Raw genomic sequence first — 25,636 nt, 5'->3', positions numbered from 1 at the left:
ATGGATAGCGGTCCATAAAATCTTTTAATTACGCTGTGGCACGTGAGCGGTTGTCTAAAGCCTTTCAGCGTAGACAGTAAATGTCTATGCTGATATGTTATGATTCTTGCTTGGTGGAAATATTAGGGAGCTGTGGCATAGTGGTTAGAGAAACTGTACTGACAGGTTCGCCTGCCCCCCGTGTCCATTGCTGAGGCGCCATGAGCAAGCACCTAACCCCTTAAATTGCTCCCTGGGTACTACCCAAGTTGGCAGCCCACTACTCCAAGTTATTGTGAGAATGAATGGATATTTTCTTTTATTTTCTAAAATAAATTGTGTGTGTGTGGGTCTCGGTACGAGTATGGACGCTGGATGGACTGAGGAACATTTGGCAAGGAGTTTCTTTCTGCTTGGATCGACAACAAACTGAATTAGCACAAGGTGCCAAGAGCCCATCCATCCATCCACGCATCCATCCACCCCCTCCCCACCAGGTGTGTCCTTGGCAGGGCAGTTGGTGACAGACTTACCTTCAAGGACTTCTTAAGGAATTTGTGGCAGACATCAGGACGCAGAATTGCAAATGAATCATAATCTCATACATGCCTACGAACCTGAACACATAGACACCTCGATCTCAACCATAAAATCAAACAGAGACATGAGTAAAAGAGATGGGACATCTCATTACTCTTGCAGCAGCCATGTGTCACTTTAATATGGAAACCAACACGGAATATCAAATTCACGCAGATCGTGTTAACTTTTCACCTGATTGTTTTTATATGCTACAGAATACATGTCTTAAATCCGCAGCAGCATTTCAGTGCGTGTGTTTATTCATAATGGTGGCGTGTTGCATTCAGGGGGCACAAGTCCATTGCATGCTAACGTGATATGTGGGTGCAGAGTGGAATTGAAAAGTGAAAAATGGCTTCATTATTCTTGCATGTAAAGCCATTCTCCTTGGTCCGGAGCATGCACTGAACAGTCACCACTTCATAGTACTTAACCTGTATCCTCCAAACACGGTATATTTGCGTTCCCTGTTGCTGGGAAGCACTTTAAACCCCTGCGCAGGCACTGCTGTGCATCTTGAGGGGACGCACGCGATCACACCGTGTTCAAACGAACAACAGAGTGAATCGCATGCAGTGGTCGAAAGGAGCAAACCAGTATTTCAGCCGTCTCAAAATGATGGAGCAATTCGCACTTGTTTTTAGCCTATAAAAACAGAATAAATATTCAGCAGTTAGAAATAACCTTCACTATATATCACTAAATTCCCCAGATTGCCCTCCTTCATCCTCAACTTTCTGTCTTGTTCCTTTATACCTACCTACCGGTGTAGTGTTGTTTATAACAATATCTCATTATTAGCATTTTGCATTCAATATTAAGTGATTCAATTATATATATTTTTTTTATTTCCAACATGTGCAACAATAGTCTGGCCATGCAACTGCCATAAACAACTGGCTCAGGAGCAAGTCTGGGGAACCTGACAACAGAGGTTTAGATTTACAGGTCTCGGCTAGTGTGACGCTCGCAGCGAAACGGTGCGGTGTTGAGACAGCTCCTGTATCTCTGAATGAGTGTTGACTGAAGTGCCTCCTTTTATCCCTTTACTAAAATATGTTGGATTCATGTTAATGTGTTTTTAAAGAAATTTAAAATTGTGGGGTGGGGGGGAGAATTAATATATATATATATATATATATAAATGTCTCATCAACCAAATATTTAACCCCCCCTGCAGTACCTCCGCAGATCCCCTAGGGGTCACGGACCTTCTCTTGAAGGCCTATGCTCTACTAGTATGTAATTAAATTGCAATTAATTCAAACTTAGTAGGCTACAATTTAAAGTGTTGATAAATTCTGTAAATAGAACGACGGCATGTCAGTAAATTGCACTTTACTGGTCTGTTAGATCCTCCCAATCGTGATCGTGACCATCATCAAAACCAGTGGGCTTAACTGACAGCGACATTTCATCTCAGGTCAGTGGGCAGCAGGCATGAGTCAATGGATGCAGTGAACTGGAGAAAGAGCCAAAATACAATGCCCCATCGTTATCAATCTGTTCAGGATAACATGTCAAAACCAAGAATCAAATCCCAGAAGTGACATTTAGATTGAGTAATATTAGTAATAATACATAAAAACAGACAAGGTAAACTCGAGGTTGCCTGGCTCTACTGAAAACATCAACAATGCGATTTTTTTTTTACAAAAGCGATCACCTTGTCTTGAGAGGACAATGCAGTGGCTGCACAATCCAGTCAGTAAGTCACGGAACTTTCTCTTTAAAATAATAAGACAGTCTTACTTCATATTTAGTACAGTCAGAGGAGCTAAGTTGCTCCCAGCGCTGCTGAGAGAATGACCTTCACAGGCCTGCTTTCATGTCTCCATTAAAGGATTCCCTTCAAATATATTCGCAGTCTGCCTCTCAGGCTGCAGCGACGTCACAATCAAGAGCTCGAATGCATTAAAGGCCACCCTCCAAATCCAATTCTCCCCCGGCTTGAAGTATGTGTAAATATTAATGTTCCGCGGATCTGCATTTTGCTCCATATTCTGCAGCATCCGTGGCCCTCTTCATTCAAATCAGATAATTATTTCAGTGAGGACACTCGGTTTTATGATCAGGACTCAGTGCTTTTCATTGACTGCGTGAAATTTTCCCGAATGAAAAGTTCTGTTGTTGTGCATGCAATAAAAAAAAACCTAAAATGTGGTGTAATAAAGACTCTCTCACAGTGGCCAAACAATACCTTTCCCGCTGATTGTTTTCGAAGGGTCTTTTCACCTTGAGTGGGGCCTGCTTGTCCTCCCAGCGGTGAAAGATAGCCAGAGGTTCAGTTCAGTGTGACGCTATGCTTCCCTGCGCAGACTTATACCTCAGACCGAGCTAAATGGATTTCCATTAGAGGGGCTATGACTCATTCCAGATGCTTACTCAATACTATGCGGGCACTGTAGCAGAAAGTTTCCTCCAGACCGAACAAAAACGGAACAACAAAAGTCTAGTATGAGATAGTGTCCAGATAGGACTCACCTGTACCTTCAGCAAAACGTGAGCACAGAGCGAGCTGCCATTGTTGTGCCGTTCATATAGCAGAAACAAAAAAAAAAGACGAGAAAACAGAGAGTTAATTAGCTCCTTCATTACTGCTAAGTAAGTAATAAAGAACCGCTTGACAGTCCTAATGGGAATTAATTTGGCTGAAACATATCGTTGACCCGTGTTGTTTAGAAGAGACTACAAATCATCATCTGCTTGTGTGTGTGTGGTAGAGCCCAGGGCAGTGAGTGCATGTTTTGTTCTGCTATTCAATGTATATATTTCTTTAGCGCAACGTCTGGACTCAGGCTGGACCTGCATGGGGCGATCAATAGGAAAGGCAATGATGTCAGTGAAATGGACCGTCCATCTTGCTGTGATTCGCTCATGCAGCCCCCCCACCCCCTCCACTGACTGCAGAGAAGAGGTGGAACTGAATTATTGTTTGAGCATTGATTTAAAACTGCCTACAGAAGCAGAACCTTATTCTCTCACCAGAAATTCTCACAGATTTTTATAGAAATAGATAATTAGCTAAAGAAAAGTCATTATCTTTTGTCTACTGCCTCTCATCCTGGAACGCCGGCATAAAACGCCTCTCCAACCTCCAATTTTATACCACCAAAGTTAAATCAGTTCAGAAATGGCCCAAAGACACTTTGCCTTACAAATATATGTCCACTTGATGTTTTGAAGTGTTTTAAGACATGCAATTTTGACTGCAGGTCAAAAGATATAACATTTTTTTTGTTATTGTTCTCTTCTCTTCTCTTATTTTGTAGGGGAACTTTAAAATCTCCTCCTCAAATGCAAATCACAACTGATGGAGAGATTAAGTAGGGACCCCTTACCATATGTGTTCTATATTAAACTAGTGCTATTTATAAATATACAGTATTATTAACAGTTTGCATTCAATATTAAGCTATTCAAATAATACACAGGTTCAACTATTATTATTATTATTTTTTTCAATCTAAGCCTCCTGTACACAGTAAGCCCCGCCCCTATCACTACTGTGCAAATCACAACGCCACATATTACAGACTGACCATGTCAGGTTCCCTAATGACCAAACATTTATCTATGTTTAGGCTCCTAAATGTGCTTTTCCTCGGATCATGGCACAAGGGATTGTAACATCTTATCCTGTGTATTAATGAGTGTTTAAAGTTAAAACTGTCAATCTGTCATTTATTTTCTTTATCTGTCAATTATGTATCAAATTATTTTCTTGACAGTTTTAACTTTGAACATACAAAAATAAGGTGGATTTCTGTTAATCTTGTTAATTCTTGTTTTTAAAGAAAGCCAACAGAGGCAAAACTGTGTGAGAAAATTAAAATTTAAAATGTCTAATCAACCCCCTGTTGAAGAACTATGCTTTAAAGCACACCAATGATGACGGCATACAATAGAGAAATAATTATGTCTTAAAATGATCTTAAAATGAAATGAAAGCTGAACCAAAATGAAATTAGTCTATTTATTAGATACAATATTCCATTTCCATGACGTATCCAGTTGAATTGTGCAGACTGATTAATGCAAAGCCCAGTTGGTTCATTGTTGTTTCTTGATATTAAGCTATGCGGGCTAATCTTCTGTATGTGCTTTGTTGCTGTAGTTACTGCCACAACAGGTATTATTATTATCAGGCACAGCTTTGTGGCCATGTGCAGTCGCTCTGTAAAGGTATTGCCACAGCGTATGAGCCTCTGCAGGGCACGGAGCGATCCTACGTTTCTTCAGGCAAAGATTATCTTACATTCCCGGTGTATTCCTGAAAACCATTTCAACCAAAGTTGATCACATGCGAGTCGACTATTTAACGGAGCTCTTACAGTGACTGATGCACATAATGTGGCTGCGGCTCGTCATGTTTCTTACATTTTTGCCTTTTACATTTACAATTATATTCCGATTGCAGGTATCCTCTAGTTTGCTCTACTCCGATGATTTACAAGAGCATTCAATCGGAACAATGAGACAACAACTGTTTGCCCGCACTTATTGATTGCATAATTCCCCGTAATTACGCTGTTCGAAGGCTTTCCAAATTCTTTCTTCTTTTCGCCATGAAAAGAAAATGTGTTTCCAATTGAGGAACACAGCCCTGTAAATCACTGTGTTTCTGTCGACGTCTTTTGTTTTTGTTTGTTTTGCAGGCTCCTCTTGGTTAACACATCAACTGGCACATCCAGGTTTAAATGTAAAATGAAGACAACCACAAGCTATTACATTCATTTATTTATGCTCACCCCAGTCAGTCTCTCAATATGTGTTTTTATCTGTTTTAGGCACTAGTTAAGCACATAACCAGTCAAATATTTCACTGCACTGCAGAAAGTATGCTAGCTAGCAATAACTCAACAACTAACCTAGCTACTGTACATTATAAATTGATTGATTAACCAAGACTGAGCCCCAACCAGTAACTGTTAGTAGTATATAAAAGACCAAACGCTCACTGCAGTCTGTTTTTTATATCGCTTGGGTTACAGGAGGATATTTTTGTAGAATCATTAGCTAAATTGACTCCATAAAACAAAGGAGAACACACAAGGTCACTGCCAACGTCCTAACTGGCTTCTGCTGGACCAGGTGCACCCAGATCTGATCACTAAAAGCCCCTTTCAATCAAGGCAACCCTTAAAAAGACAATTTTCAGAAACATGAATTCAGTTTAAAGGTCCCACCGAGATCACACTAACATCAAGAGGAATTTCAGAAAAGATGAGGAAAAAGGTGAACTACATCGGTGTGACAAAGGTCTCAAGAGCACAGTAGCGGCACATCCAGGAAATCATCAATGATAAAAAGAAAGGCCTCCACAAAACTGCAGCCCTGTCTCATCATGTAACAGGCGGTTTAGGCTTATGTGTCAATTTGACGCCGTAGCCACGACAACAGCCCAGACCCTACGCCAGTGTTTCTCAGTTTCGGTCCTCAGGACCCACTGCCCTACATGTTTTTGACGTTTCCCCCCTCCACCACACCTGATTCAAATGATCAGCTCGTCATCAAGCTGTGGCCTGATAAGGAGCCATTCATTTGAATCAGGTGTTTTGGAGCAGGAAACATCAAAAACAAGCAGGGCAGTGGGTCTCAAGGACCGGAATTAAGAAACACTGCCCAACGCAAACCCTAAAACCGTAGCCTGATGTGCACCTCAACAGAAATGTAACTACACATCGCAGCAACACAGACTGCAAGATCTGTGATTGGTCTGCTTGGCATTGGCTACACACTTAGGTTACAGGGTACAATGTCTTGTCCCACAGATGTGTAAACTCCACTTTAAGGTCATTATTTGAAAGACAGTGACCAAAAACGGAATCCTGTGATCGTGAGGCAAAAACTATGGCTAAACCAGAAGAACATAAACATCATCACACTTTGATGAGCCTCAGATCATTTGGAAAAATGTTCTATAGACCAGATGACTCAAAGGTGGAACTGTTCAGAAGACAGAGGTCCTGTTACATCCTGTGTAAAGCAAACACAGGAACTCACACAAAAGAACATTATTCCTATGGAACTCCTTTGGCTTGGAGGTGGAAGAGTAATGTGAGAATGCTTTGCTATGTTGGGACCATGTCAATAATTGAGGGGAAATTTAATTAAAATCAATAATTTCCAACTGCCCGCATTTATAATACTGCATATTTGAGGCCTCTGGCTCCAGCAATTCTGGCTAATAGAGTCTGGGGGTAATGCGGGGCTGAGGCAGCTAACTGTACTTCCACCAGTCTTCAGTGTTTATGTATGGTAATTTCTTTTGCTGTACCCATACTTGTCAACTGTAAGTTTTTCACAATTCTGAAGAACCATTTCTCATTTATCTAACCTAGCAACAGTAACACCGAAAGGCGCCGCCTAACGAAGGCTCGGTTACACCGAGATTTTGCCAACGACTCTAAATATAAGTTTCTGATAAACTTTTGATTGACAGTGTGTTCTGTCTCCGCAGATAATTAGTGTTTATACTTTCTACCCCAACATGTCCATTGTTGAACTTGTATGTCTGCCAGTGACTGATGATGGCCCCCCGAAGCGCACAACACATCAACTGGACAATGATTTCCCTTGATGGCTCCATCAGGTGAAGATGCTGAAGGAGCCGGGGGAGCATGAAGAGGAGGAGCTGGATGTTTAAAGGAGGGGTGGGGGTTGGAGGAGGTGGAGAACGGGGAGGTATGAGGGTAGGAACGGAGGAAATGACTGACCCCCTGGGATCAGGCGAATATGCTCCCCTCCTCCTAATCTCCTGCTCTATTTTGAGAAGCAGCAGGAGGGATGTCAGAGACGTGAGGATGCCGCTGACAGATGATCGGACACGAGGGCACTCACGGACCTGATGAATGAGATCTCCACATTGGCTAAATGGCTGCACCACCATTGAAGAGACAGGGGTGAACACAAAAGACAAAGGACTTTCCATTACTGGCAGGGACAACTGCATTAACAGGATGGGCTTTGTGCCGTGAAGCAGTATTTGAAATGATATTGCACAAAAGGATGGGGGCTAAAGCTGGTGAAAATCACAACCACACATTGAAAAACACCTTCATGTCGTGCAGGTATTAGTGAAACAAAACCTCAAAAAGGGTTTTACCCAGTTTGCCTCAGTTTAAATTAATCAAGATAGTTGATGTTTTGACGTAAGCACGCCAGACAGTTTCCAGGTTACAGAGGAATGAAGAAAACAAATAGCTTCCTCCACACAGAGCTGAAAGTCCTGCTGGGAATGGATCATTGTCTGGCTGAGTGAGAGCAAAAGGTAAGAGCCTCTATAAGAGAGATAACGTAGTTGAGTCTCAGTGGCGATAAGTATCTTATCAGCCTGTCGTCTGCCTCCTGAAATCTCAGAGGATATCTGTTATATTACAGAATGTAAGACAGCCCCTGCTACCTGCAGATAAAGAACTCCTCTGTTTTTTTTTGTTGTTGTACTTTTGCTTGCTGTATATTTAGCAACAAAACATCCATTTGACAGCGTATCAATTAACTCTCGGAGGCAGAAAATGAGTCATACTAAAAGTCTGTGCAGTGACATTTATTGTGTTTCCTAAGCCCTTTCCAATTATTGTCTTCCCCCAGATTGATAATTCACGACCCAGACACTGACACACATTACATTGTGTTTTCTGTCACCAATTATATGCAGGCTCTTCGGGTTGTTTCACTGGAGCATGACGTGTGTTGCGTTCTCAACAACTCAACAGAGGCACTTTATATTTCACATACATATGAAGTATGCCCCCCCTAAATAAACGTCCTTTGGTGCCCCCGGGCTGGACAGGAGATGAGACTGGGCTGATTTCACACAGCCGAGCCTCATCAATCTCCCGCTTCATTCGGTTCACAAAGGGGGTCCTCGTTCAGTGGTGAGAGCAGTCGATAGACCGCTGCTAGCCAGATGAGAGCAATTCCATTAAGAGGACCCTCCACCTAGGGTCTTGAAAAAAGGGCTTATCAGAGTCCACCAGCGCGGGAAGTGTTGCAGCCATCCATTGGCATCTATGAGAGGAGGTAATGAGCGCTGCCGAACATCTCTCAACATTTTCTCTCTTTCTCCTGTCTTGTCCTCAACAAGGGAAACCTCATGGACACATCTTGGACTTTATCTCCCAAACACAGCTGTATGGCTGAAGCAGGGATGGTTGAGGTTTAAGTGTAAAGTCAGCATGTGTCTGAAACCTAAATGTATCATTGTTTTGCTTACAATAATAAATTTGCACTTGTTGTGCAAGTATAGAGTGTATGCATTGACGTTACCTCTACCCCCAAAAACATGGTGAAATGTATCAGTAAATACAGCGATACTGGGAAAAATGTGGATTATACAAACTACCAAATAACAAATGGTTCTCCTGACATATATATATATATATATGGACCTGATTTCAATGCCGGGAAATACTATACATATACTAAAGTATTATCTTTTGGTACTTTACACAACTCTATACTTCACTTGCTGTGACGTATCGTGCATACCATCTACAAGGACGACAACAGACTGATTTTTTTTGGCCACCACCAAAACCCAACTGTGATGCTTTTAAGTTGATAGTAAATGTTGCAGAAAACAGCTTCACTGACACGTCACATTATTCTAAAACAACTGTCACACTCTTTTGGCTCCTTTTTGGTCTCCTCCAAATCTTACGAATATTTGCCTAGCATACACTCAATTGGTATTTCTTTTACGAGTTGTGGTCGTCCTTTTTATTATTGTTTTGCTGATATCAACAGATACGACCTGGCAGATCATTACCAGAGCATAATCAGTTTCCAACGGAAGGGTTCCAGACTGGCTTTTCCAACATAATTGTAGGCAGTGAAGTTCCTCTGTCTTCAAAGATAGAAGAAGCAATACCTTCTTCTAGCTCGTCCTACTTCCTCAATTTGTCTGACTTCCTCAATTTGATGACTGGTCCTGAGCAAGTAGGGTAGTTTTCAACATTTCCGATTGAAAATGAGATGCAGCGTGAGATACATGATGTAGATTTGCATATTTCATGTTCAGAGTTTACGTCCCTCCGCACCTTTAGGGACCTTGCAGTGACAGTGGGCATGGGCTTAATTAGTCTAACCAGCCACACCTGAGTAGATGTGGATAAAACAGAGAGAGACGTGACTGAAGACTGCAGTCCTCAGTCACAGAAGATCATCACAGCACAAAGTCAACATGTACAGCACAGTTACCAAAAGAACAGGAAACACGAAAAAGCATAATTACTGGTGATAGTGCAGACAAAACCACATTTTGTTTTTATACAACCATTGAGATGAGCTGGTGTTTGCTGTGTTTGGTCCTCACCAGTACCAGAACAGAAAACTGGGAAGGGCAGAAGGGAGCATGCCACTATGAATGCAAGATTACCTCCCTGAAATGCTAAATGAACAGAGTCGGCCAGTCTCAAAAAGTTTGGCATGTGAGGAAGTTTTACAGGCTGACAGTGATCCCAAGCACATGACAGCAATCACACAAAAGAAGTTGAAAATTGACAACTGTGACCTGACCAAGAGTGTCCCATGACGTGACTCCAGCCCTTTGGAGTATTTCAGAGTGGAAATCAGAAGTCAACAAATCCCCTCAGCAAAGGGCAGCTGAAAAGAGTTTTCTTTGAAGAATGGCAGGTGTATCTCTCCATGGCTTTTGGCAATACTGGTGTTAGGATCCGATCTGTCATTAAACATAAAGGTGGATGAACACACAAAAAAGTAAAAAGGTGTGACCTCATTTTCTAAAACCATAAAACAAGATATGAGGGTTGGTAACTATTAACCAGGGGTGTGCTCAGTTGTTTTCTTTTTTGTTCACTGTACCCAACTGTGACAAGTAACCACCACTGACAGGTAATGGCTAATGATAAGAATGAGTAGAAATAGAGGAGTTTTGTCTCAACGTGTTATTTTCACAGCTGGACGTCTCTTTCTTGTCTTGGAACGCATGACTGGCAGCCTACAGCAAACCTTCAGAGAGCAGCAGTCATGCAGATGAATAATTGCACATGGGATCCGTCATGTCCTCGAATCAACTTTCAGGTCTCCAATGTGGCACTTTTCAAACCGCCGCCAACATAATATTCCTTCAATGGCGGCGAAGTCAAACCAAAAAAGTGCCAAAGGAGGTTTCTTTTTAAACCGCGAAGCAAGAGTGCATAATTAAGTAAGCAAAATGATACAGATTCTCATTTTTCTTTGTTTGTGAATAATGTAACAGCGGCCTAAATGCCACTGGAAGAAACACACAACACAAAAAAGAAGCATTTTTCCACCATCTGAAAGAACCCCCTGCAGATTTTTATTTTATTTATTTATTTATTTATTTTTTTTTAGCTTTTATTGGAATCAAGAGACGAAGTGTGTTGTTTTGCAACTGCCATCCAAAGTTATGAAAAATGCCGTGATATAATAGGGGTGGTATCTCCAGCTGTTTAAATATCACCTGTCCCTGCAGGTGGTGCCCTTCAGAAAGTTTGCATGCATCATAATTATAGTGCCTCAGCAGATTTTTGGCATGCAGTGTGTTCTTTAACTTGCAGTGTCATCCAAACCTAAACTGTAATGCAGGAAATGGTGAGAGCACACTGAGAGTTGCGTGTTAGCCGGAGCATTGATAGCAGGAAGCATTGGATTGGAAAGGTGACCAGGAAAACATATTTTAGATATATATAATTCTGTCAGCATTAATTATAAAATACATATTTCTGTCCAGGAAGTCAGTCCAACTACCCCACAGACCCCTGCTATGGATAAATAGTGTAGCTCTGCCGTAAATGATGTGCATGACATCAATCCTGCCAAAGAGGGAAGGTTTGATGGATGGAGTCCAAATCCCGATGACATTGAAATCCTGACGATACTCCCTGCACTTAATGACCTGTTCCCAGAGATCTGCATAATTAGCTAAGTGTCGGATGGCTCAAGAAGGCACCCAGCAGGGATAAGTACTTCATCTGTCAGGTCAAGATCTGTTGGTTCATGGGAAACCGCGATGATGTAGCTACAATGTAGCAATTTAGTGGGTCATATCGTTTTTAGATCTTGGGTTTAGGGTTACGGCGACCGCTCGGCTTAGAATACAAACGTCCATTAAGTTGAGGCGACTTAACGGCAAAGTATCTTTGGGTCCTGTGGGTTGAGGGGAGGGACTTCTGTGGATCAGGCTTGTTCCAGTGCATCCCACACAGATACTTGAGTTCGGTATCTTATTCATTTGGAGGCCAGGTGTTGTTTTTGATGTTTTGGAGTGCCTGGCCTGGTCTAGGTCTAGGTGGGTGACATCCACACCAATGCCAGGTCCAAAAAGTTTCCCAGCAGAGCACTGTTTTGTAATGAGATGGTCAATGTTATTTATTTTTCCTGTCAGTGGTTTTGATGTCATGGCTGATAAGTGTATGAAAATTGTTTTCTTAGCCCCGTTGCTCCTCTGCAGTCTTTCAGAGGTCTTCCAATGCTTGTAAGACGAACCGCAGCCCGGCGAGAACTGTATCCTCCTTCTGTCGCCGTCGCTTCTCTATTAGTCACAGAAAGGAAAGGGAAGAAGGAGAGCCACTCTAATTATCCTCCAGCCCCTGCAAGTTATGTTAATAGTCGCTTCCGGCTTAAGTAGGCTATCTATATGCAAAGTCTCTCCTGATGAATTTCTTCATTATTTATTGTTAATGTATCACTGTATCATCATGATGAGGAGAGAAGGCTGTTGGTTCTACACCACAGCGGCCTGGAAGACTGAGACACAGAGGAGAGGAAGCGTGAACTGCAACGAGGAGGTTGGACGTTGATACACCAGCAGCATTTTCTGCTCTGTTTGGTGTTCTGTGCTTACATGACATTTGAGTGCAGCTGTCAGTTCTAATATTTTAACCTTTATCTTGGTTTTGCAGCTTTATGCTTGACATGGTCTCTTAAAGCAGGTCATACCTTTTTTGGTGGACTGTCCAGTTCTTATTTTTTTTACAAGCGATTGCTCAGAAGTGAATGCCTTACGCTGTGTAGGCAGTTGTACAAAACACAAATTTAACACCTACATGCGAATGTGAAGCTGGCAGATCCAAAATGTAAATTCCGTTTCTAATGACATAAAATGCATAGAAATAAGTAATACATTGTAATTGTATGGTTTTTTGTAAATGAAATTACCAAATTAGTAACTGTTTGTGAAACCCATTGCTTCAACATAATCTACTTTTTGGTCATTACACTAATGTATAGATGTAAAGAACCCCCAGAAGTAGATACCTCAAACTATACATGCATATGCATATGTAATATGAATATGATAATTCTTATGACTAATCAGAAGAGGACTCATATCATGTTCATATCCTTTACTAAACGTATCAATACTGCAGTGTAAAAATTAAGTGAAAGTAAGTATTGGCACCACAATGAATTTAAAGTATTCCACTCTACATATATTATTAATACTGAAGCATTCATGTATAGGTAGCATGGTACAGTTGGTGCTGGAGGTGGAGCTGGTTTGAGACAGCAGAGCCATTTGATCTGATCAGAAAGAAACAAACTGAACTGGTTGCAAACCATTGATTCAGTCATTGACAATAAGATGTATTTCAAAACCGTTAAATGTTTAAACACATTTCATGTGTGTCCATTGTTTAAAACCTTCTTCTTAAAATAAACTAGTGAGGCAGCTCTGGACACAAGGGTCACGGGTTTTCATCCCAACAATGATAAGAAGAAAATCTGCACAGGTGGAGTGAATGAGCCCTTTAGCCCCATTTCCATATTCTTCTTCTTACAGCCATCATATCAGCACTGTAAAGTACAGTACTTTGGTGAATGTACTTGTAATGGTACTTCCCCAGCACTGTTGTAGTTTCATCAGTGGATACATTTATCATTGAATTCAGGACATTACTTCATTGTTAACAGGACGTTTTTTAAATTACTTATTACTTGTTATAAAATCCTTTTTATCATAATTATTATCTATCATTTTGTTTGGTTTTAAAGCAAATACTTTCTTTTTAATAAGAGAGACACTGTTCCGCACTAAAGCCATAGCCTGACGCGCACCTCCTCAGAAATATAACTTCAACTTCAACATTTTGCAGAGCACATGTAGAAACTCAACAAGACTAAAACACCAGCTTTAAAACACATACTTTCTACTCTTAGTACCTTTGCATTCAGTGTCAGCATCGTCAGCATCTCTCAGAAACCTCTGACTCAACAGAAACAATCCGCATCTGTAATGTGGACACAGCATCGGTCTCTGAGCACTCCTCAACCCTTACCGTGGCTTTCACCTTTAGGTCGCCCTCTGAGGTCTGCGCATTTCCCCCGAAACAGGAGCTGGATTGTGGCGAGCCGAGCGCCGCTAAGCCTCGGCTCTCAGGAACACTGACCTCAATCAAAGGGAGAACTTGATCCACTGGCAGTGCACTCTGTGGGCCACCAGGAGCTGTTTAGGCCATCAGTGGATGGACATGTGTGGCTCAGTGTGTGTGTGAAAGAGAGAAAGATCATCAAGAAGAGGCAGCGATAAAACAAAAGAATACAAAGCCTGTCTCCGGCGTTTTCCATCCTTTCCTATTCTTGCTTTGTAATTTCAAACTGTATGTTTTTTGATTTGGGACCTCCTGCTGTGCAGTGGTGAAATTCCATTATGGCTTCTGAATAGGTTTTATGTGCCTCAAGGTCGTTGAATACACTGAGCGCACCGAGCGCCATGTCATCCTTCCATTCAAGTGAAATCATGAAGACCGCTGACACCGGAGTTCCGATAAAAGGTTTTCACCACCGCGGCGACGACACGCAGGAAGGTGGTGATTGGTGACACACTTATCTCGTTCCAGGTTCGATTACAGTCGTAATGTTTCCTCTCTCCATTAAGTGTATTTGATTTCCCGCTGAGGGGGTAGCTGGCAGGGCAGAGATATGAAAGCAGCGCCCGGGCCAAGAGGGCAGCTCTTGCAAGCATCACTTCCACTGATGTGCCTGGAAGCGGAAGAAAAGTGGCAATGCTTATACAATTAGAGCGGGGACTTTGTCAGACCTCATTTTTGAAAGAGGTTTGAGCCGCAGCCCTCAGAGAGTTTTATTAATTCACTGCCCTGGCCCGCTCTGTGGAGATGAAGGAAGGAAGGATTATAAAGCGGCGGATGACAAAATGACACGGTAAGAGGGGCCTGGAAGTGCCATCGCCCTGATTACAAGAATGAATTTTCCCATCTGTCACAAAGGAATTATCTTTGAAGGCTGAGGTCAAGGGGGTAAATCACACAGGTGATGGGGGTTTACTCGTCTGTAACAATACAAATGCGCAGATGTTAGCTCAGAATACACGTATAGCTCAAATTTGTTTTAATGTATTTTCTGAGAAGCTGGCAGTTTATTTGTTTATGTGCATATTGGTTCGGGTCCTTGAAAATAAAATCTCCTTTTAGCCCACTTTAAATTGCAGTTCCCAGTCATTCATTTCTGGGTAATTTTTAGTTGTGGCTGAAACAGAGCAATCACAGCAATCACTTCAGCCGGCTGCTGTCGCGTCAAGGGGCAGGTTCGCTGATTGTTGTGGTCCTGCGCCCGTCAAGGGAGTGAAGAGAGAAGAGCCGTTTTGGAGAAATTTGTATTTCTGGATACATCTTTCTTCCCCAAAGCTCATGGGTAAATAAATATTGGAGCACTGATTGACAGTGAGTGATGTTTTCTTTGTAGGGAAGCTATCTTTTCATGACAGATAAGTACAGATGTAACACACACGAAAAAACCTAATCTGTTCTTTCATAGCTATAATAATAGTAAAAACGCTCTTTTGATAAGTGAGCATCCACAAAAACCCAAAACACCAAAAGTCATTTTAGCAAATTCCCAAAGCTGAAAATTAGTTTTAGTAAATCATTTCTGCCAGAAGCAATGTGGGCAGCAACAAAGCCCTCACCGGGAGGCAAAATGTCAGACAACTGCTTTTACTCTCACAACAATGTTAAACTATTTGATGACGCAAACGATTACTGACACCCTACACCAGGTACAGGCAAGGCCAGAGGCATTGTATTTTCAGGGGAGTCCACCCATCTCAGTGTCAGGCTCACGACATCTCAGGAAAACCTTGAGGGATTATCTCCTGATTTGACTCAAGGTGATCAACAGTAAGCATTAGCACTACTTTCACTGTCATTGACTTCAAAAGTTGTGCACTGTAGAAACACACCAAGAAAAAAAAAGCACATTTCTGATTTTGGTTTCACACTGTTCCACTAATCTGCAGGGGGCTCCAATTTACCAAAAAAGCGAATGGACCCTCATTTTCTTAAATAATTTACTCACAATGTCTTCAGTTTGCATCACATCTAAATAATAATAAAATGATAATAAAAAATGAAACACATGGGCAGTCAGTACTTTTTCTGTCTACTAACAAAGTGATTTACTTTCAGCCCACATCAATAAGATTCTGCTCTTTGACCATCAGTCACGGACGTCAAGATCAATGTGGGCCCCAGTCTCAGAAATATTGTAGGAAATTTTCTGTTCTTCCTCTTCTGACAGAGGAAGCTCATGACTCATTTCACGATTGATCCTTGCATACCTCAAGCATCAAGTCTGTTTCTGAACTGATGAACGTTGCGCTGAGGGGAGGATGCAGGAAAAATGGATTATTTGTCAGATGGGATTAAGGAGCACCAGGCCCTCTGATTAGCTTTATTTCACATGTCGCTATACATCAGCGAGTCCGCCGCACTGTGCAGTGACACAGCTGGAGGAAAAATCACATAAAGAGAGAGAGAGAGAGAGAGAGAGAGAGAGGACGGGGCAGAAAGACGAAAATGGATAAGCAGAGGCGTGAGGTGAAAGAGACATGAGATAAATATAGGGAGAGAAAGGCAGAAAGAGAAAGGGCAAGTGGTAGTTAGGGACATAAAAACAGGGGCAGAGACTGAGACAGAGGAGAGGGTGATGGGAGAAACTGATAAAAATTATGTATGACAGATCATATCTTATTTTACTACTGGGATATGGAAATTAATGGTAATGTTACGACCGACGATTTGAAACTATTACATGAACAGGAAGCATAAAAGTACAAGCTAGTAGGTTTTCTGAGTAGTCATAACACAGATCTATCCAATTCAAAAATGTATTTACAGATTGAATCGTTATGTAACACTACGCATTAGTATCATTGTTCTGCATCTCACCTCCCATAACAAGACAATTACAAAGCACTAAATAACCAGATAACGTACGCTGCAGCTTAATTATCTTTGACTGACTTTGTTAAAAGGCAGTCGAGTTTCACAGTCAATAACTGCAGTGCATTTCATTCCTGTGTGTGCACAGAGCAAAGACTCATCTGGATATGGTATCCACAATCAAACAGCAAGCCAACTGTTTGTACATTATCCATGCATCCATTAAAAATCATGAATCACAAATTAGATGAGAGGAAGAGGAGGCCAGTGCTTTGAACAGGTGCGCGTGGGCCCCGCTGAATGAAACAAACATCCGGTAGATTTCAACAGGTGCACCCGTAGAGGTTGAGCTTTAAAAGCTGCAGCTTTTAATTGAAGTACAATAAATATTCCAAGTGCACCAAATAAATGCATCCAAGCAAAGGCTATGAATCATAATTACTCATTCTGATGAATATGCTGTAATTGTTCAGAGGAGAAGTCCGCGGGGAGAAGGTGACAGATTAAAGCAGTAATCGCACACATTTTAACATAATTAGGTGCTCTTAATTGTCAGTGTTATTGTTTGTGGCTGCACAGCATAACTCATCAGTGATTCAACCACAAAGCTACGCTGTGGCATTTTTCTTTTCTTTCTTCTTTTTGTTTTCGCTACCACAGCAGTACAGAGAAATATGTGTTCAAGCTCTTTTTGATTGCTGCCCAACCAGCTGCTGCCAGTCAAATGGCAACAAAGAGCAAACAGTGCCATGTAATGCAATCAATTCAAATATTTTTTTAAAAAGCGAACATAGGAAATCATAGGAAAATAGAAATTCAAGGCATTATTCTTTTTCAATGTTGAGACAAAACAATACTTTAAAAAAAACGGTCTATTATTTTCTGTTTCAAAAATAAAATTAAAAAAAAATGAAAATCAAATTCTTGTCATCTGCAGAAATCTCTGCACGCATATGTTAGCTAATAGCTAACCGTTCACTGAGTACTATACGCAGTTACTTTTAGTTTTTACCTGAAATATGGGGCCTAGTTTTTCTGCAGTCATGTCGTCTTCCTTGAGACACACTCTGTTCTTGTTTCGAAAAACAACATACTAATCCATGTCCATCAGCTTCCGTTACACAGTGCCTTCCTTGTACGTGCTCTTACTTTGAAAATGGCAACTTACAGTCGCACAATATGAAAAAACGGTTGCTATAGAAGAGAGTAGCAAATTAGGCCACACCCCCATTTGGGTGAAAACAAACCACTGGTGGTGAATACTACTCACCTCGTAGTCGGTATTTATTTTGTGTTGCTAGCATTTGTTGGCCGGAAATCAAGTGAAATGGTTATATATGGGCTAATGTTAGTCAGGCAGTCACATAAATAATGTTGTTGCCGAGTGTTACATAGAAAAACTTGAAAAAATAGGGGCCGTATGTCATAACCTACCAACCGAGAAATGGGTGAACGACCCCACTCAGCAGCCAGAGGTGTTGGACATTTACTCTCACCTCATCTGTCATCAATTCATAATCATTCCATAATGTTCCATAATAAATCATGACATAAATACAGCATGAAGCTTAGCCGACGTTAATCCTTTCATTTAAAAAAATGCTTTACAGTAACATAAAGTTCTCTGTCGTTACCTACTGGCATTTCAGTTCAGCATCAATATTCACTACTCTGACTTTTTAACATGAATTTGGAATTTTTAACATTACAGCTAACAACTCTGACGACTGACATTAGCTAACATTAGCATCATCATGATTAAGTGTTTGACGCACACATACACGCATCGATTATCAGGGTTTGGCTTTCCATCTTTGTCCAACAGTTTTATGGCCTGAAGTTATACATTTATTTGTTTTTTTCCCTGTCTCTTGAGGGGAGCAGAGAAAATCTCAGAGTTTCATCTTTTAAGTTGTTCAAAGAACAATACACAACGCAGCAACGTCTACGTTGATTTCACCCACAAGTGGCTTGGCCTCACCCGTGGCAAGGTTACTCTCTTCCATTTTGTTTCTTTTATTTTTTGTTTTTAGAAACAGAAAATGAGTTTTGTTTATTAATTCATGACCTTGATGAAGAAAAATACATTGAATTTTAATTTTTTGATTTTAAAATGAAAATCCAATAACTGCTAATTATTATTTTTTGTTTTTAATGCCCTTTTTTGAATGAAAAATTCAATGACCAAAACACACACGGACCTAATAGGTTAACCCAGTATCTTAAAAATAACTTTAGAGGAGCACAAAGAGAATACTTGTCCTCATCTCTATGGATAAGAAATGCTGTAGTTCACCATTGATTCCCAGAAACCAGTGTTCTCATAAGTAATTACACAGTTCTTAAAAAGGGGAAGGGTGGCAATGTCCTCGGCCGTTCCTTATCGTGCCAACTGATTCATGGGTTTTAATGGGCTTTTAAGCAAGATTAAAAACCTGATGCCCCCACTGTTAAAGCAGCCTACAGTTTCAGAGATCCACATTTATGAGATTGCCCATAAAACCGAGACACCTCAATGGAATACAAATGACTGCGATGGACGTACATCAAGCAGCCACATCCTGAACTTTATTGCAGAGGATAAATGCTCTAAAATCAACGCTGCACAAGAAAGCGTAACATATCGACTATGTTAATGTCTTAACGTAGACGCAATAGTGAGATCTGTTACTCGTGACATGGGGCATGACCAGGTAAGTTTACTTAACCCACAAATAAGTTAATAATTGTTCGACTAATAAATATTAATACTTTCAACAGTGTGAGCGTGATCACAGAACAAATGCAATCATGGAACATCATGTGATTTGATAGCTGTCACTGCACCACGGTGTGAAGTCAAAATGGAGATTTGTGGGGACATGTAATACCATGGAACAGGGGCGAAAACTATTGCTCTCTGCCTGAACTCTGGTTCAGCTCATATCTTTCACAGCACCCAGCTCTCCAGTGGCCAGACTGGTGAAATCGATTGCCCTGCTTGCGCTGTATGAGCAACAGTCATTTTGGGATTTACTTTGCTGTAAGGAACATCAGCCCACTCCACCCGCGAGTCCACATTGATTATAGAACTGCATTCTGCTGACAGGGACACATCTGTGGGTTTGAATATTTGTGTGTGTGTGTGTGTGTGTGTGTGTGTGGGTGCGTGCATGTGTGTGTGTCAGACACAGAAATGGTGCAAAACAGATTAAAAAGCGTTGGAGGATGATGGAAGAAGCTGTATTAAAGAAGCTGCATTAAAGGAGCGTCGTGCCTGTCTTTCTAGGTCTTCAGCTCCGTTGTGGGGGAACACTGTTTAACAATACATCGTCTCGACTTGCGGTTACTTCACAAACACTGCCCTTCATTTCCAGTTCCACCAATATTCATGTCTCATCACAAATATTATCAGATGTCAGTGCTGTCTCCTAGCAACAGTGAGCGCAGTTGCTACTAAGTCAAACAACAGAGCAACCACAGCTGTACAGAGCAAACTAACTAACTTGCATTTGGAGAAAAAAAAAGTGAAATGTGATTGGAGTTGTTATGTTATTCAGGGCGGGGCATGAAGAACTATATTTAATTAGGGCAGGGGTCTTCAACGTTTTTCAGGCCAATGACCCCCAAACTGATGGAGAGATTAAGTGGGGACCCCATACTAACTATATGTGTTCTATATTAGTGTTGTTTATAAATACATTATTAATTACATTATTATTGTCATTTTGCATTCAACATTAAGCTATTCAAAAATAATACACAGATTCAAATATTCATTTTTTATTCAGTAGTTGGCCGATGAGAGCGAGCTCCACTGTCAGTTTCTCTTCTGCTAATATTGCAGCGTCCGTGTGTGATTTCACCTCAGGACTAAATAAGCTCTTGGTAAATTGTGGGGCAGCATGTAATATGTGGCCTCGTAATTTGCCCAGCAGCAATAGGGGCAGGGCCCAAAATGTACAGGAGCCTTAGATTGACAGGTCTCGACTAGTGCGGCCGGAGCTCTATGTGAAACGGTGCACTGTTGAGGCAGCTCCTGTATCACTGAATGAGTGAAGTGCTGACTGGAAGATGTCGTCTTCTGCCTTCATTTATAAATATGTTGTATTTGTGTTAATGTGTTTTTGAAAGAAATTTAAATTTGTGTGGGAAAATAAAAATATGTATAAAAAATGTTTAATCAACCAAAGATTTTGCAGCACCCCTGCAATACCTCAACGGACCCTGTAGGGGTCGTGGAAACCCTGTTGAAGACCTGTGAGTTAGGGTGATTAAAGAGACGTATGTAACGGACCAATACGTTATCATACAATGCATACATATGGAAATTACATCGTACCTATGGAAAAGTACAAAGTATTTTACCTTAACAAATCAAACAAATCACTGGCTTATTTTAAAAATGTACACAATTGTGAGATTTTCTTTCTTTTCACCTCAAACATAGTATACGTTATCTGAGCTGCTATCATGGTTAATTAAACCTGAACCCACATGATACTGACATATGCTTGCAAGTGGTTAGATGTAAAATGCAGCTTATTACCAGCAGAGTTAATTTTTTTTTTTTTTTCACAGAACAGACTATAGGAAGAAAGAAAAAGTCAGAGAGAGAGAGAACAGAACTTAAAAAGAAATCCTGTACAGTGTTTGTATGAACTTTATTTGAGAGAAGGCCCTGTTAACATGCCCCAGGTAGGCTACACCACTGACACTTTCCTCAGCTCCAGCTAGGGCTTTCCAGCAGTCACTTTTTACTGGATGGGAGCATGTTTTTCATTCACCTGATTAAGCTTTCCCAAAAATCTGATATGTAATTGAAAAATGAGAAATGGAAAACATGGATTTTGATTGTGTTTACTGATGTCTCTACAAGGCCGCAGTTTAGAGCATCTGATTGCCGGGTTGTTAAGAAACTGGTAACTTTTCTGTCTGTGTTCAGATGAAAGTGGTGAATGCTAGAAACGCATACAGCAGTAACACTGCCCTGAACATGTCTGCCCATTATTAACGGAAGCGTCCACAGGTGGTTTATGTGCGCACACTATGTTGTCTGTTTATAATCGAAGCATTAAACTGGGGAAAGGATGGTGACTGCAGTCATGCGGCGCTGCTTTGGTGCGTGGGTGTGTACAACTACTGTCTGCAGGTCTGATTATGTTCTACACACTTTTTTTCAAACTAGAACCACCGTCGGGAGCTTATGGGATAAAAATATTTTATTGCAATTCCAATATACCGAGGGTTCATATTGTAGATTTCACATAAGTGAAAACACTGTAACAACAAGTGCGTACAAAAGAAGGAACATTGCTTTTCCATTTATGCAGCCATTCAGGTCAGTTCTAAGTGCTGTCTGTATATGAATATCTGTATTATGCATATCTTTCACAACGGAAAGTCAGACAAAAAAGAACAGTACATGTGTGGAACCCATTGCAAGTCTGCACGCATGGAAAATGCTTGCACCTGAAGTCTATACACTATATAAAGTCATCAATAGGTCCAAATTACACTGTCATAAAGAAAATCTTTTAGTATTCCATCATCCCACACATTTAAGATCTGCACACATGACAGAGAAACGATTACTACTGTATTTTCTATTTAAACCGGCAGTGGTGAATGTTTATCCCCCCCTCCAGGAAGTGAGATTAATTACACACTCTTTAGACTGTAATACTCTCTCTATCTTAGTTACTTTGAAACCCTGGTTTCTCTGCCATATGCGCCATATGCATACGCTTGTCCTCTTCAGTTCTGGCAAAACCATCAGTGGTAATTGATGTAAAAGACATTGCTACTGGTGCACCAGAGCTGGAATGTTACCACAGGTCAGATTTTAAACTCTGATATACTGTGAAATACAGAGAGATTTACCAAGTGTTGATTAGCTTAATCAACATTGTCTTGAATGTTTCAGACGTTCATTTATATGTAAAACTCCCATGTATTGTACTGTCCCATTAATGTCCCATCAATGCTCATCAAAAGCTCTTTGTGTGGACCATTTTGTACTGTTTATACCATACATCAACCTTCCCTATGTGTACCACCTGCCAGCTCTATCACCTTGGCCAAAGGTGATTCTCAGCCTGTGACTTTCCTGGTAATGACATCGTTTGACTTTATTCCCACCTCTGTTGTTCCATAATTTCCATTTTTAAAATGACAAGGAAAAAACATTACATTTGCTATTATTAATTTGAGAGCAAAAATTGCAAAAAAAAAAAAAAAAATGAGAAGATGATTAAAGAAGATGAGCAGATCTATATTTGTTATTTTCTCATACTAACTCTGATTGCTTAATTTTCTTTTTGTGAATAAGATCCATTATTTGCTTTTTAATGTAATTCAATGGACACGGTTTTCTTGAGATGGTGGAAGCAGGGGGTACCCAAATGCACCTTAGATAAACAAAACCACCCACAGAGTCAGGTGTGGAAATGTTACAAACAAGGACAGAGTGGGAACGCTTAAGGGGGGGAGGATGACGGGAGGAGGAAAGAGAATGAGTGTCTAGCATAGAAGGTCAAGCTATAAAAGATGTCTCCTTGCATTTAGACCTCATTCTGGCAATCTGTGCACAAATGCCACAGACCTGGATATTATAGGGTCAACGGTTTGGCAATTTGACAGGGAGCCCTCCATCCACATAGCCTTGGGTGGGCAGTGCAAAGAAAGAAAAGGAAAGACTGTATTCACTTCTCAACGCTGATGTCTAAACCAATTTAAGAGAGTCCAGCTCATAAATGTGGAGAAAGAGATACACAAAGACATCTTTTCTCAATGTTTTATCAAAGTAGTGGTACACTTTAATATGAGATATTTCAGTAGGAGAACGTACAGCAAACTGTGTCAGATTTTGTGATTATTATTATTTCATGGGTCACCAATTTCAGCATACTGGAATGTAAAACAATTACACATAAATGCAATGTTATTAACGTTTTGATTTTATCAATAATTGCAAGATATGAGTAACTAAATCAGACATAAGTGCAGCTGGTGTACAATTTCCGGACTTGTACATCAATAGACAAAACCTGACCGAGAGAGGTTTTTGAAAGAGCTGTCTCTGCCTTTGAGGCTGCAGCTGGGTAGTCCACTTGTTAAAATCGTGTAGCTAGGACGTTGCCTTGACTTCAACAATATCACAGTCGTTGCCAGTGAAGAGACGGGATGCCAAAGGGGCTTTCAAGTGCAAGTAAGGGTTGTGTCTTTGATGCCCTTTTGAAGTTTGATGCAGCGAACGGCTAAAGGAGGCATTGCCACAACTGTAAAAACATAAGAGATGATCTAAATAAATGAATCTAAATTCTGTTGGCCAGTTTCTACGATCACCTGGCAACCTCATTCAATAGCTTATTAAGAATGTGTGTGGTGCACTCTGTAGATGAAGGGTTGAGATTACTGGAACTGGTGCTACCTTAGCTTGGAAAGGCTTCAATGAAAGAATGTGTGGCCAAATACGGCAGGGAGCGCATGTGCGGGTGTGGTGGTGCTGGGAGGCTTCCAGTTGCCTCAGTTTCCTGGCAACTTGTCACACAGACAATATTTGAAAGACTGGTTCAGAGATGAGGTTCCCAAAAACAGGCTTGGGGTGCAGTGTCTTTACTAGGTCAGAAGGCCGACTTAAGCGTACATACAGGAGCTTTATCATTAAGACAGAACAGAGAAGGTGTAGCTGGGTTGGGGTTGTCTTCATAGGAAGCCATCAGTGTACTCACCTGCAAAGCTGGTTATATTTGGAAGGTGTGTTACACTGTGTAGTGTTGGTGAGAAGATGCACTGTTCTGGGGCTGCATACGGCTTGTCGAATCATCAGGTAACTCATGTTTGAAAAGAGATCAAGAAAGTGTGGACGCTTAAGAAAAAAATACTCAGCAGATGATTGGTTGAATCGTCTGTCTATCATATCTTCAACAAGGCTTCAACCAATCAGACCACGAGGTAGGGCACAGAAAGGAACCACCACATTGATTCAGTGTTAGCAACACTAGCTAGTTAGAGGACGACTCTAGCCGTCTTTGTATGGAACATTTAGACACAAAAAGCACATTCAGGCTGTCTCCACACTTAAAACATGCCTGTAGTCATCAGTTGTACCTCAAAGTAGTACAACTTGGAAGCTGATTGGTCCAAACCTCTATGGACCATGTCATGTGAGTGTAGTAGCTGGCTAACAAGCTTGAAGAATGACAAGGTGGATTGTCATCGTTGTCATGATCTCAGAGATCTCACAGGAATCCAGGTTCTTGCTAGAGAAGCAGAACATGTGAAATCCAAATCAAGGGCACACATTTTATCATTCCACTGCAGCAACACGTTGTGTTTTAATTGCAATATTTCAGTCTTCCAAATTTAAAACCTACGAGCAGCAATTTTACTTGTACCCTGTAAGGCCAAGGTGGCGCAAACTGCAGTTTTTACAGCAGAGCCACATAGTAAATCCTGTCCTCCTCCTCTTGTACAGAAGAGAAGGAGGAGGCTGTATCTAAGAAAAGGGAACTCGAGAGGGATCTGTCGAGTCCACTTAACTCTCATTTTCTGTCTGGGTAATTACACCTGAAATTGGGGGAGCCGAGAACACCTACAGTCACACACTCATTTCAAATTTCAACACAGTTCAGGACACTCACACACTACGCACATGTGTCGATACGCTCTGTCACACGCACACGCGCACACACGCACACACGCACACACATAAACTTAAATAGACCTTTTTTCTTTGCATTTTGTCTCCTCTCTCCGTCGCTGTCCCTTCCTTCTCCTGCTCTCTTTTCCTATTTCCTCCGGCCAGCTCTGTATCTATTAGGTGTGACATTCCATTCTGCTTTTTAATCACCGTTTTCTGCTTTGTCCTTCTGGAGCCAAATAACTTCATAAATGATTGTCATGAAACCTATACATTCCCTGTC

This window comes from Mugil cephalus, chromosome 3 (genome assembly GCF_022458985.1).
Source record: "Mugil cephalus isolate CIBA_MC_2020 chromosome 3, CIBA_Mcephalus_1.1, whole genome shotgun sequence".
Lineage (NCBI taxonomy): Eukaryota > Metazoa > Chordata > Actinopteri > Mugiliformes > Mugilidae > Mugil > Mugil cephalus.
This window is presented reverse-complemented; position numbering follows the sequence as displayed.